This window comes from Monodelphis domestica, chromosome 3 (assembly GCF_027887165.1).
Source record: "Monodelphis domestica isolate mMonDom1 chromosome 3, mMonDom1.pri, whole genome shotgun sequence".
Classification (NCBI taxonomy): domain Eukaryota; kingdom Metazoa; phylum Chordata; class Mammalia; order Didelphimorphia; family Didelphidae; genus Monodelphis; species Monodelphis domestica.
This window is the reverse complement of record NC_077229.1, coordinates 87,991,179-88,006,164: the sequence shown is the minus strand read 5'-3', so window position 1 is coordinate 88,006,164 and position 14,986 is coordinate 87,991,179. Positions and strand designations below refer to the sequence as shown.

The 14,986-nt window shown below is 40.1% G+C and overlaps 4 non-coding genes across 4 annotated transcripts; 1 reads left to right on the top strand and 3 right to left on the bottom strand.

Annotated features, from left to right (window-relative positions):
- Window positions 1-155: 155 nt before the first annotated feature.
- On the bottom strand, window positions 156-228 carry TRNAF-GAA (transfer RNA phenylalanine (anticodon GAA)). The gene has a single exon. It is a non-coding gene; the product is annotated as a tRNA-Phe (tRNA).
- A 3,976-nt stretch (window positions 229-4,204) lies between these two features.
- On the bottom strand, window positions 4,205-4,278 carry TRNAN-GUU (transfer RNA asparagine (anticodon GUU)). Its single transcript has one exon. It is a non-coding gene; the product is annotated as a tRNA-Asn (tRNA).
- A 4,485-nt stretch (window positions 4,279-8,763) lies between these two features.
- Window positions 8,764-8,836, bottom strand: TRNAM-CAU (transfer RNA methionine (anticodon CAU)). Its single transcript has one exon. It is a non-coding gene; the product is annotated as a tRNA-Met (tRNA).
- A 1,893-nt stretch (window positions 8,837-10,729) lies between these two features.
- TRNAM-CAU (transfer RNA methionine (anticodon CAU)) lies at window positions 10,730-10,802 on the top strand. Its single transcript has one exon. It is a non-coding gene; the product is annotated as a tRNA-Met (tRNA).
- The last annotated feature ends 4,184 nt before the right edge of the window (window positions 10,803-14,986 follow it).

Here is a 14,986-nt window from a genome sequence, read left to right as displayed (position 1 = left end):
GTGGGGGCTAAGGTGATGTTCTTTTCTCCTGTGACAATTAGAATGTTGCTTAGGAGGAAGACTGAGTTTGTAAATCTCCAATATTTAGAACTGTGAACTTCATTAAAATTGCATAGTATGCACCTGACTTGGAGATTTCAAAAATATTACTTCTCTGCCGAAACCCGGGATTGAACCAGGGACCTTTAGATCTTCAGTCTAACGCTCTCCCAACTGAGCTATTTCGGCCCAGACAATGAAGTATTGTCACATATTCACAATTCCATTTTTTTTTTTTGCAAAGAATTGCTGATAGGAGAAAGGGAGGAATAGAAGAAAGCTCAGGGCTGAGCAGCTAAGTCCTAAATCCAACACTACACTAATATGACAGAAAGAAGGAAAAACACTTCAGTCTTGTCCAAATGGAGAGAATGTGTGACTTCATCAAAGAAGTGTTTAATGTTGAACAGGAAGAATGCAGGATCTGGTATCTTGTCACAGGCAAAGTCCACCCTTGCCCGAGACTCCAGGGTATCCCAACTGGTGGCAAATGATCAAAATAACAAACGGAAGACAGCTTAATCATAACAGCCATGGGATTGCTTTGCATCTGACAGCTGCTCCCCTTTCCCGATGTCTGATCTTTATTTTTATACCCATTCTCTTGGCACACATATACACAAAATCAAAGAGAGAATATTGGAAAAGTGATACATCAACTTTTAACAAATCACTTGATTAACATTCTATATTCTTGCATTGTGATTACAGACAATAAAGGTTGCACACAAGATAAATGATTTTTGTCACGGGTGGCTTAATTTTCTTATTACCCTGTGAGAAGTTTTGAGCTTACAAACAATCAAGGAAAATTACGTATTGCTTTTAATAAAATGGAATAATTAATCAGAAGTTCTTAGAAGACAATTCAATAATCATATCATGGAGGCTGAGGGGTCTGGGAACACAATTCAAATTTAGACTGGTGGCTTCTAGGGAGTCACTGAGGCATACTGAAGCTTGATGTACTTGTACTTATGGCTTGGGCCTCTATGATTGATTTGTGTGCTGGCTTCATGAGAATAGGCTTCTGTGTGTGGGAAAGTTTTTGGCTTGGCCTGAAACTGCGGTTTTGCTGGGAATTATGTACCTAAGTAAAAGTTAACCCATGGTAGTCTTTTTGGGATTGGGGTTAAGGGTCTGATCTTTTGGTGATGTTTTGGAGAATTAGGGTACAGGTGTTTTGCTCTTGCATTATTTCTTTTGAGAGTAGGGGGAATAATAATCATGTCAATTCATAGGTAAGGGGTATTGATGAAAGAAGTCATGCAAGGGGGATTGAGTGGGAAGTCACATTTTGCCAAGGACCACTCTGTGGTCTCCCTGGCTACCACGAGTGACTCTGTCAAGGAGTCCTGGACTGATGGCCCCCAGCAGTATCTAATAGCTAGTAGGACCCTGCTGTATCCCATCCTCGCTTCAGTTATACTTGAATGCTTAGAGAGCCCTTGAACACTGGAGGACTGATCCATTTCGGAAATAAAGCAACGTCATTCATGAGACAACTTAGCTGAGATGCATTCATCCTCTTCCATTCAGTGTTTTCCAGACAAATCTCTAGCAGTTCCACATGGTTTCAATTCCTCAGAACATCATGCTCCCTTGTTGGGTATTCCTGGTGATAAGCCTCTTCCTAGCTTTTCAACTACCCTTTTTTGTGTGTGTCATCTTCCCTCATTAGGTCAGGGTCTGCTTTTCTTTCTTACCTAACACATAGTAGGTGTTTGATAAATTATTGAATTGTATTGAATTCACAACAACTTTTCTGAGTCTGTTTCCATATGTTTTTAAAGTAGACCCCATCTGCAAAGGATTCTTCCTACAGTCCCTCCACAACATTGGCTATTTCCATCTTTTTAAACTTATGTCAGCTGGCTGATATCAGGTAAAACCTCAACATTTTAAACATGTATTTTCTTCTATTACTGATTTAGAACATGTTTTATTTATTTATTTAAAAAAACCTCTTACCTTCCATCTTAGAATCAATACTATGTATTGGTTCCAAGGCAGAAGAGAGGTAAGGGCTAGACAGTGGGATTTAAGTGACTTGCCCAGGGTCACACAACTGGGAAATGTCTGAGGCCAGATTTTGAACCCATAACCTCTCATCTCTAGGCCTGGCTCTCAATCCACTGAGCTACCCAGCAGCCCCCTAGAACATGTTTTAATATAGATTATGTTTCCTTTCCAATTTTTCTTTTGACTTGAACACTTATTGAGGGAATAGTGTAAAAAAAAAATAGATTGATAACATAGGCATACAGACAGACAGACAGACAGATAGATAGATAATATAGGTGTAGTGCCCTGTCTGAATTATTCTATTAGTGTTAATAGGTTGGGTATAGAGGGTTTGGCTACTCCAGGTTCAAGATACTCTGTCTACTCTCCTAGACCAATAACTGAGTTCACTTGTAATAGGTAAAAGCCATAATTTCCTCAAAGCAAAGGCATTTTGAAATGGCCTAGCACAAAAAAATGGCCTTGTAGTACAAAACATCTCTAGTACACTGGACACACTCCCACAAATAATCATAGCTTCAGTGGGAAAGGTAGACCGTAATAGAGAGATGCCTAAAGAACACAGGAGGCCAAGTCACTTTACAGGACCTCATGCCCTTTTTCCTCTCTCTACTCTTTCTGAGTCCAGCATTTTGCTGAGCTTATTTGGGCTACCAGGGACCTATTGGTGTGTGAACATACTTGTTGCCTTTATATAACTTTATATAACATTTTGTATTAGACCGCCATTTTGTGATAAAGTATTTTGATGCTTGCTTTTTATAATATATTTCAAGATTATTAACTAACATTGGATAAGTTATCAGGCAACTACCTCAGAGACAGATACCCATTCAGACTTTAGTCAGGCAGAGAGTAAACTCTAATTAGGGTCACTGAGGATCAGTAAAAGACTTGCTTACTGTAAACTCCTAGGAAATCAGATGGGCAATGTTCCTAATGGGAAAGAAGTTTTTATTGCTTAAGATAAAATATGAACTTTCTGCATGCTGTTGATGAGTAATGTTTAATTACTAGCATAGAAAAGTGTTTGGTGCATACATCCTATGTCAAACATGTTCAGAAGTTCAACTGTATGGTCCATTTGTTCCATGCAAGACAATATTTCCACCTGGAGGAAGGAGAAATTTTCTGATCCTCTCCCTTCTCTCTCACCTTCAAAGAGGTTCCCAGGGAAAAGCCATGGAACAATTCCTTCTCCAGAGCTTCACACACTCCATAGCTTGCCTTCTTCTAGATTGCTCAGGATGATTCCCTAGACAGACAGACCTTTCCCTGTCTTAATTGATTGGGGAATTAGCAAGCTTGCTTTTTTAAGGACACTATTCAATGGTTACCAGACCTATAATTACATCACATTTGATGGAGTAACTGTTTTACAATCCCCAACAGTAAAGAAGTACTCTTCTCTCACACATATATGACAATTTCCTCTATATTTAGTGTGCTAAGGCATCTAATTCAGAGAATCACCTGACTGCTGCCCAAAGCACAAGCCTTTCTCCTCCCTCTAGTCCTCGTCCACACTTTCTGATAATATGAACAGTTCTTAATTCTGTAGCCTTTAATGTTTCCCAATGCATGTCCCTCCTAACCCTCTGCCTGGGGATGGGGAGTGTAGGTCTTGTTTATAGCCATTCTCTGGCTAATATAGCATAGATTTCTAGGTGGAAGAAATCTTAGAAGATATCTAATTCAATTCCCTCATTTTACAATTGAGGAACTGAACTAAAGTGATTTTTTAATGGTGCTTCTCCACTATGAGGTGGAGATTTGAACCCAAGTGAACTAACTCCAAGTCCAGCATGCTTTACACTTGCAGTAGGTTAAAACAAAGGGTGTGTGAAGTCGGAAGGAGAGCAGCAGTGTTCTATAACTTGGTCACCGTGGTGGAAATCTTGGTGTCTTATGTAGGGAAAAAAGAGTGGATAGCAGCAGAAAATCTATACAGAGAACAGAAAGAAAGGGCTGAGTGAGCAAGTTAAACTATACCTGGATTCAATCAAAATGGAGTGACTCAGTTTCTATTATTTGTCAGGCACTGTACTTAGTTGGGATGTAATCCCCGAATATCGAGTCTTTTGTGGTCTTACAGCAGATACTTTGGCACAGGTGTTGAAATAAAACAAAAACAGCTACACGTCCCTGGGTGGGCTCGAACCACCAACCTTTCGGTTAACAGCCGAACGCGCTAACCGATTGCGCCACAGAGACGCCCTTATTAATGCTCTCAGGATCACAGTTTCCAATATACGGAGAGGAAACATCAGCTTTCATAAAAGGTGCTCTTTCGTTCATGCAAGTTCTGCATAGTGATAAAGAAAGAATAAATGAGCCAATCTGCCTGGAAGTGCCTTCAAATAAATGTCACCGAAGCCCAGATTTTCTGCTTCGTTCTTCTTCATACCAGATAAAGCTCAGTCCAGACAGAAGTTCTGGGGCTTGTCGCAAAATAAAACCATAGGGTTTTAAAGGAAAACAATTTTGCTCTTTTTTTCGTTATGTGCATTTATAAAAAAGAATGACATTTAAATTGTCCGTTTCTTTGCAGAAATGGGGACTACCAGTGTGCAATATTACAACCAACATCACTTTTTTCAGTGTGTAGGTTAGTTTTACTAAACTACTCTCTCCTCCCTTTTTTCTACTTTTATTTATTTCTAAAGGATGATTTTCTGGACAAAAATTTAGAAATATAGAGGATGTAAAAAAAAGAAACATGTATGAATTGCTTACGATATGCTAGGCATTGTGCTAAACTGGGGATTAAAAAAAAAGAGGCAACAAAAAGTCCTTGCCCTCAAGGAGCTCACAATCTAATAGGAGAGACAAATAAATATGCATAAACAAGTTATATACAGGATAAAAAGGAAACAATTAAAAGGTACTAGAATGAAGAGGGGTTACAAAAAGCTTCCTGTAGGAGATGGGACTTAAAGGAAGTCAGGGAATCTAGTAGGTGGAGATTAGGAGAGAGAGAGAGAGAGAGAGAGAGAGAGAGAGAGAGAGAGAGAGAGAGAGAGAGAGAGAGAGAGAGAGAGAGAGGGAGAGAGAGAGCATTCCATGCTTGGGAGACCCTTAGAGAAGATACCCAGAGCTGAGGGATGGAGTGTCTTGTTCATGGAACAGCAAAAAGGCCATTGTCAATGGACTGAAGTGGGGAAGAGTATTTATGAAGATATTTGAATGCCAATCTAGGAATTTTTTTTTATTTGATCCTGAAAATAATAGGGATCCACTGGAGTTTATTGGGAGGGAGGGGTTTGACATGATCAGACCAGGTGCATTAGGGAAATCAGTTTGGTGGCTAAGAGGATGGATTTGGGTGGGGAGAACCTTGAGCCAGACAGATCAACCAGTAGGCTATTACAATGATCCAGTAGTGAATTAATGAGGGCCTGCATCAGAGTAGTGAAAGTAGGAAGAGAGAAGAAGATCATATTCTAGAGACATTACAAAGGTGAAATCTATAGGTCTTGTCAACACATTGGATTTGAGGAAAGAGAGGTAGGAATCAAGGATGATATCTAGATCTCAAGCATGAGAAACTGAGAGGATTGTGTTGTTCTCTACGGAGGGAATAGGGAAGGGAGGAATTAGGAGGAGAGATAATGAGTTCAATTTTGGACATGTTGAGTTTAGATTATTTATTGAACATCTAATTTGAGATGTCTGAAAGGCATTTGGAGAACAAGATTGGATTTCAGTACCAAAGTTAGGGCAGAATTAGTAGTTTTGAAAATCCATCAGCATAGAGATGGTAATTAAATCCATGAAAATTGTTGATATCACCAAGTTAAGTAGTATAGAGGAAGGAGTAATGAGGGCAAAGGGCAGCACCTATAATTAGGCATCTATTTAGGGATCTGGCAAAGGAGACTTAGAAGGAGCAATTTGCTAAGTATAAGGAGAACCAGAAGAGAATGGTGTCCCCCAAACTGAAAGACAAAAGAGAGTGATCAACAATGTTAAAAGCTGCAGAGAAATCATGTATGCAGTAAAAACAAAAGATAAAAGAAGATTTGGGCACATATACATGTGTACATGTGTTCTTTACTATGTCTCCCCTAAGTGATACTCTCAAACTTGATCTTTCTGTTCTTCAGTCTGTATATGTCTGGCCTGCTGATTTCTGGTCTGTCCACTTTGGTACAGGATTTGGCATCCAGTGTGTTTCCAGGGTTTAACCTGACTCAGAGGAGAAAAAACACTTCATGGTACTACCCCTTCTACAGTTGATTCTCATCCCTGAAGTCTTTCAGTCAGAGAAAGGAAGGGTAAAGGGATAAGGAGAAGGTCTGGGCTTCATCTTTATTGAGGAGCAGGACTCCATCCTTCCTTATCCAAAGTGTTAAGAAAATGGCTAAGGTACAAATATATAAGGAGCTAAATCAATTGTACAAAAAATCAAGCCATTTCCCAATTGATATATGGACAAGGGACATGAATAGGCAGTTTTCAGATAAAGAAATCAAAGCTATTAATAAACACATGAAAAAATGTTCTAAATCTCTTATAATTAGAGAAATGCAAATCAAAACAACTCTAAGGTACCACCTCACACCTAGCAGATTAGCTAAATGATAACAAAGGAAAGTAATAAATGTTGGAGGGGATGTGGTAAAATTGGAACATTAATGCATTGTTGGTGGAGTTGTGAATTGATCCAACCATTCTGGATAGCAATTTGGAACTATGCCCAAAGGGCTTTAAAAAAAAATGCCTACCCTTTGATCCAGACTTAGCACTGCTGGGTTTGTACCCTAAAGAAATTATAAGGAAAAAGACATAGTACAAAACTATTTATAGCTGCACTCTTTGTGGTGGCAAAAATTTGTAAAATGAGGGATGCTTTACAATTGGGGAATGGCTGAACAGATTGAGGTATCTGTTGGTGATGGAATACTATTGTGCTCAAAGTAATAATGAACTGGAGGAATTCCATGTGAACTGAAAAGACCTCCAGGAATTGATGCAGAGTGAAAGGAGCAGAACCAGGAGAATATTGTACACAGAGAATGATACACTGTGGCACAATAGAATGTAATGGACTTCTCTACTAGCAGCAATGCAATGATCCAGGACAATTCTGAGGACTTATGAGAAAGAATGCTATCCACATTCAAAAGAACTGTGGAAATAGAAACACAGAAGAAAAACAACTGCTTGATCACATGGGTTGATGGAGATATGACTGGGGATGTAGACTCTAAATGATTTCCCTAGTGAAAATATCAATAATATGGAACTAGGTCTTGATCAATAACCCAGTGGAATTGCCAGTCATCTGGAGTGGGGGGTGGGGAGGAGGGGAGGGAAAGAACATGAATCATGTAACCATGGAAAAATATTCTAAATTAATTAAATACATTTTTTTCAATAAAAAAGCAATACTAGGGAAAAAATGAAAATGGCTGAAGTAGATTAAATAAGACAGTTTTGATATTCTTGGTTAAATAGACCATTGGTGATTTGCTCTAAGACCACTGGACTGATAGGAGAAAGAAGGGTTTGGAACAGTCATTTGGGAAAGTGAGAGAAGTTTATGAAGGTAGATAGAACTTATATTCATGGGTAAATTAATTCTCTTTAAGAACTGATGATTTAAAATATTTCGTCTCTAAAACTCTCTCTCCTCTACACCTACACAGCTACAGCCCCATTCATTTACCCAAATCAGTAGGGATTATTAATCCATGGAAAATCTTCCAAGACTAAAGAGGTAATAGTGCATCATGTCTTCCTCTTCAAGAATCCTGTGCCCAAAGACCAATATCAAAGATAAGCAGAGGAGACCCCAGAGAGTTTTTATTAAGGACCCCTTATCTCTAGCAAAAAGAAAAGCACTTAATATAAATCTGAGAAAAGCTGATCTCAAAAAGTCCAGAGAGAGAGTTCCCATGGCCTAATCATAACCCTAACCCTAAAATTGTACAGGCAAAATTGTTTCAAGAAGTATGACAAACTCAGAAGAATGAACATTTGAAGATATAAACAGAAGTTATTCCACTGAAAGTGGGAAGCTATCTAAAAAGATTCATCTGGATACACAAAGAAGTTATCAATCAGATTAGAAGAAGAAATATATGAAATGGAAATAAGGTCAGATAACTGAGGAATAACACAAACCAGGGGCATAGTCTTCTGAAAACAGTTATTACAGTGACTGAGGCTTTAGAATATGAATAAGGTAGGGTAGGTGTAATCAATGCCAGCTCAGATCTGAGTACAAAAATTGCTTGAAAATACTTCAATGAATTAAGTCAAGTCAACAGTGCTAATCTCTAGGAAAACAAAGAAAAGCACAGGGAAATTAAATCAGATATTTTAGGGATCTTGAAATAGGAGGGTTCTCCCCTTTCATTTTCTCATTTTTCTTTCCATCTTCCCTGTCCAAATTTCAAGTACAGGGAGGAAAGGGTAGAGGGAAGAGCACAGGCCCATCTGGTATCCCAAACCTCAGCAGTGTCTTTACGGAAACTAAGGTCTTAGTCATTTGTATAAGGGTCTACACATAGTTTTTCTGAGGAATTTTTTTTTGGGGGGAGAATTAACCTCTACAGATTCTGAGATTTAAGACAATTCAGTATTGAGCACTTAGTTATCTTTCGACTACAATTATGTTACAAACCTACTCAGTTATCTTTGCTTGGATATTTAAATGTTATGCTAATCTTTTAAGGGATCATAAAAACATTCTGCCCTCTCTGAGGCTCGAACTCAGGACCTTCAGATTATGAGACTGACGCGCTGCCTACTGCGCTAAGAAGGCAGGTATGGAGTTACTTCAGTTCCAAAATTTATAAATAATCCCACTTTCCCGCTATCAAATAATTTTTTTAAAAAAAATATCATTTATTTTACAAATTGCTTTGGATTTATGCAATGTTTTTTGGCTACAATGGAAGACTATTTTGGGTCCCTACTCCATTGCGCTCATTATTTTCGTTACGTTTTGGGAGTTCTGGAATGGGGGACCCTAGAAGGGAAGACACTTTTCAGAATACGGCGGTCCTTCGGCATCATTTTAGATAGATCTATATAATTTACTTTTCCAAACTTCTCCCACCCTTCCCGCTGGGTCAGATCCAACCACCGCGTCCTTCACACGAGTCTGCCCATTCAAACCCAGGCACTATCCTCCAGCGTTCTCCTCACAGCCGGGTCCTTTGGAATCCACCTCTACTCTTCCTCTAGGCTCCGATGCTACCTTCCTAGCGCTTTTTCCTTAACCGTCCTCACTCTCGACAATTAGCTAAAAGTCAAAGGCCCTTATCTAGTCTCTGGTCTCCCTCAGTTTAACTAAGTAAAGTTGCAGTATACTTACTAATTTACATGCCATAGTTGCCAACGGACTAAATTGAGAGTAGGGACAGTCGTTACTTTGCCAATGAATCCCCACAGCCTATTCCCGTGGTTCACTCTTCTTCCATTTCTACCCTAGACCAAAGAGATTCTATGTTAAGTAAGAAAGCACTCCTCAGCTTCTAGGACCCCAGGTTTGTTTGTGGTGGAATCTCTTAGAGTTGCAACCTCTTCCTTTTTTTTCCCCTCCTTCACTGTTTGTACCTTCTCTGTTCTTTTCCTTTCCACCTCGAAGAAAAACTCCTGGGTTTAGTAAGGAAGCAGTGGAAGAAGAATGAAAAAAAAAAAAAAGACTTTTATAAGTACTTATTCATGATAATGACAAACGCCTTAAATATGTGGGTGTTAGGATTTTTTTTTCCAAGGTCAAGGAAAATAAGGTTGCCTCAAAAACTGACGTATGCCCCAACTTTTGGCACAAGAACTCACTATTTGATAAAAAGCTGCTGGGAAAATTGGAAAACAGTATGGTAAAATTCAGGTTTAGATCAACATCTTCCACACTATACCAAGATAAACTCAAAATGCGTAAATGACTTAAATATAAAGAATGAAATCAATAAATTAGGTGAAAATAGAATAGTATACCTATCAGATCTGTGGGAAAGGAAGGCATTTAAAACCAAGCAAGAGACAGAGAACATTATAAAATTTTAAATGAATGATTGTGATTATATCAAATTTAAAAGGTTTTGTACTAACAAAACCAATGCAACCAAAATTAAAAGGAGAGCAACAAACTGGGGGAAATTTTTTTGGTAACAAAACTCTTACAAAGGTTTAATTTCCCAAACATATATGGAACTCAGTCAAATTTACAAAAAAATTGAGCCAGTCCCCAATTAATAAATGGTCAAGGGACAAGAATTGGCAGTTTTCACATGAAGAAATCAAAACTATCAATAAACACATGAAAAAGTGTTCTAAATCTCTTGTAATTAGAGAAATGCAAATCAAAACAACTCTGAGGTACCACCTCACACCTAGCAGATTGGCTAACATGATAGCAAAGGAAAGTAATAAATATTGGAGGGGATGTGGCAAAATCCAGACACTAATATGCTGCTGGTGGAGTTGTGAATTAATCCTGATAATCCCAGTTTAGGTGGGGCTAGCAGATCTAATCAAATGTTAAGTATCCCCTTTGTTTTAGTAGTTTCTCCCATTGTATCAAAGTCCTCTCCCAGGAAGCCCAGCCTTTGGTTGGACCCTTCCCTTTTGAACCCATTGTAAAGTATCAGCCTCTCACTGAAAATCCAGTCTTGGACTTCTCTTTTCCTTGTAGACACGACCTACATCTGCCTTCTTAGCGCAGTAGGCAGTGCGTCAGTCTCATAATCTGAAGGTCCTGAGTTCGAGCCTCAGAGAGGGCACAATATTTTGGGGTGTATGGGGTGCTTAGGGAGGAGGAGGATCTGGTATGGAGGGCTTGTCGTGCCCTCCTAGGGCAGCTCTCCAGCCTCTGACCCCCACCTGACACCCAGCTCTCACTTGTGGCTCCCAGAAGCTGCTAGCATGTGGCAGCGGCCACACCCCGGGCAACAGTTTCGACAGGCCCGCTAAACCTTGTGAGGGTAGCCATCCGGTAGTGGACCCCTGGTGAACCAGGGCTTTGCTCACCCAGCATGTGAAGACTGCTTCGGCTGAACAGACCAAAGAAACCAATAAGAAGGTTCAATGGCTGAGATGGCAAAGCAGCAAAGCACTGTGGAGTGCTCAGGGAGGGCGATGTTGGAAAACGAAAGACAACACAGCCATCCAGTGCAGCTGAGGAAGTCTCCAGGTGTAATGACTTTTCGTGCCACTGAACCCAGGCTTCCAACGCTGAGAGAGTGGGACTGTCTCTGTGCATCGACTTTTCCACTTAAATCTCCTTCACGCACAAGTGTCTTGATGAAAACGCACAAAGACAATCGTCATCCTTGGTCACTGAGAGACTACTACTACATGGTCATGTCAACCAATCATGTTTCCCTGTCCTTAGTTCCCTAAATGGTATATAAATTCCCTGAATTCTATTGTTCTTTGGAGAATCATCTAGTTTGGTGATCCTGTCAGAGATAGTATTCCCAGAGTCCCAACGAGTGCTTGACTCTGTGTGGTGGCTGAAATATTGAATACTATCTCTTTCCTGGTTAAAGAGTTGGTTTTTCTGACCATTTTAGTAGTTCTGTGTTTTTCCCAAGTTAACATCACCTTACAAGCCAGTCATTCTTCCTATTAATCATAATACCTACCATTTATATGATGTTTTAAGGTTTGCAAATAAAGCTTTGGAAACTTGAGTGAGTATCATTGTTATATCCATTTTACAGATCAAGAAAGAGACCAAGATCAGTTAAATGACTTGCCCAGGGTCACACAACAAGTTAGGGTCTAAAGTTCCGTTAAATTCATAGAGATATGGGAGAGACAAGAGGAGGATTCTCAGTTATGGTTTGTCCTTGGTTCTCCAAACGGTTCAAGGCAGCTAGATGTCTCAGTGAAGGTAAAAGTGAGTTCAACTTCAGCCTCAGACTCTTACTAGTTCTGTGACCCTGGACAAAACACAATCTCTGTTAGACTTAATCCATTGGAAAAGGAAATGGTTTTCTAAGAGGATCAATGATTTCACAGGATATCTTAATTTGCTGGTAGTTTGGGTGGGAATAGCTAATTCCATCAGATGTTAAGTATCTTTTTTGTCCCAATGGTTTCTCCCCCTAGGCTAAAGTCCTTTACCTAGGGCTGGGCTTTTCCTTTTTGTGTCCTTTGTGAAGCATCAGCCCCTCACTGTTATTCCTGTCTGGAACTCCTCATTTTCCTTTCTTACCATTGTAAATTCAATCAACTGTCCCTCTCATCCTCAACCCCCATGTTTCACCTAGAAAGGTATTTAAGTTCCCCAACATTAATGGTTCCTCAGAAAAGCATAATTGGCTTTCCCAGGGGTCAGTGTTCAACTCTCAGACTCTGTGCAGTTCTGTGGGGTGCACCTCTGTGTTGAGGCCCACTATTGCATTGAACCCCCTTTTCCCTTAATTAAAGAGTGATTTTGACTATTTAATAGTTCTGTGTTTTTTCCCAGTCAACAAAGGTAATTTTGGTATTGTCAACATGGAAATATAGAGATCCCCAGTTTATTTAGTTTGAGTGTAGAAACCCCAGGTTTTGACCTTGTCACAGGAAAGGTGTTTTTTCTAATTGATAGTATGTAAAAGGATTCTAGAAGATTGTATTTGTCAAAATAATAATAAAATAAAGTAAAATGTCCGATATAAAGAACAGGAAAATAGATCTTGCCTTCAAGAAGGTCACATTTGGCAAAGGGGGGAGTATGTGAAGGGATCCTAAATTTCCTGGTAACTTAAAAAAAAAACCACACCTAACCTTGTGACTTAGAATCAATATTAAGTATTTGTTTCAAGGTAGAAGAGTGGTAAGGGTTAGGCAATGGGGTCAAGTAACTTGGGCAGGGTTGTAGAGTATCAACTTGAAATCTGGAGACCGCAAGTTTGCCTTTGTCACATGAGAGTTCGACTGGAGGGTGGTCTCAGACTTAGCCATTTCAGACTGAATAATAGATCTTAAAGTAATTGATAATTCCAGTTTGGGTAGAGCTAGCAGCCCTAATCAAATGTTAAGTATTCTTTTGTTTTAGTAGTTTCTCCCATTATATCAAAGTCCTCTTCCATGTAACCCAGCTCTTCTGTATCCATTGTAAAGCAGCAGCCTCTCCCTGATAATCCTGTCTTGGGTTTCTCATTTTTTTGGGTAGCCATTTGTAAAGCCAATCAGTCAGACTTCCTTGTCCCCAGTTCCCCAGGAGGTGCCTCAGAATATCATCTAGCTAGGTCCATGCTCCAAGGTATACATACCTAGAGTCCCCAGGGTGTAGGCCCTGTGAAGTTTCTGGCTCTGGGCTTTGTATAGTGGCCGATTATTGGACCTATTTCTTTCCTGATTAAAGACTTGGTTTTCTGACTATTTTAGTAGTTCCATGCTTTTCCCAAGTTAACAAGAGCAAGGAAGTATGTCTGAGGCCAGATTTGAACTTAAGACCTCCTCTCTTTAGGCATGATTCAATATCCACTGAATTATCTTGATGCCCACCCTGATAACTTTTAAAGTTCATGAAGACTATTCCTAGAAGTATGGATTGATTAACAAACAAAATAAAGTAAAATAAAAGTTGTGTCTGTTGAATTATCTTTTTAAAAGACGTAATAATTCAAATGTAAGGAACCTATTTTTCCACTTAATAGGTTTCTGGATAGTTTTGATCCTAATTTTACTTTAGGAAGATTATCTTGCCTGTGTGTAGGAGTTGGATGAGAGAGAAAGGAGATAGTAAGCAGGAAGATAAATCAAGAGGTGACTGCAAAGGAAAGGTCACAAGAACCCTAATTTGGGTGCCACATTTTACCTCAAGCAGAGAATGGGGCATCTGTTATCATGGCATGTTTCCTAAATGGGTTGAACTAAATGGCCATGGAGGTCCCTTCCAAATTGCCCATTGGAGAAGATTTGTCAAGTGACTGGGTACCGGAGGTAAAGGAAAGAACCTGCTTCTAGAATTTTCTGTCTTCAAGTCTCTGCGGACCAATCATATTGGGAAATCTGTTGATATAAATCTCCATGTTTTCCTAGTTTTCCTCCTTACCAACAGAGGAACCCCATCAGCATGGTGAAAGTTGTCAAATTCACAGATGTGAAGTAGAAGTTGAGATTCCTGGGAGTGGTGAGCGATGGGTGGATGAGATTTAGGTGGCCCTCAGGGCTGCTTCCAGGAGCAAGTGTGAAACTTACTTTTGAGGATTCCCAGGCAGGAGAAATCACACCTCTTCCAGCAAGCCCTCAGGGGGCAGGGCTACCTTCTATAAAAGGAGTGGCTCATTGGGCTCCAAAGCTCTTCCCTGAGTGGTAGCAAAGCGTGCTGCTTTCAGGAGCGAAGGAGAGAAGGCACAGCTAAGAGAGACCAATGGCTGCTGAAAGGGATGTGATCCAGAGGCTACAGAGTGAAATCACCTGTGGGATCTGTTGGACCCCCTTCTCTCAGCCTGTCACCCTGAGCTGTGGACACAGCTTTTGCCAAGAATGCCTCTGGTGGAGCTGGAGAGCCGGAACTAGTCCTTTCTCTTGTCCGGAATGCAGGCAAGATTTGCAGAGCAGAGAACTGCCCCATATCAACGTTCGCCTAGGCAAACTGACTGCCATTGTCAAGCGGCTTAGCCGTCAGTTCCGTCTTGCAGAATGATGAAGGAAAAAGCTAGAGTCCCACTCGCAAGGAAGCCTTCAAGTTCTTCTGTGAGGACGACCAGGCATCCCTGTGTGTGCCCTGTGCCCAGATGCCAGAGCATGGGATTCATATGCTGCCTCCTGTGGACGAAGCTGCAGACATCTGGAAGGCACTTGAGGAAGCACTTTGAGCAGGCTGAGCAAAAAATTGGTGAAGAGGAAAGACCCTCTGTGTACTGGAACGATATGACCACAGCTGAATATTGCAAGTTCCCTTTTTAGTTACCTCTGGGATGAGTCTTCAAAGGAAGATATAGTAGGAATAAGACATCATTCATGC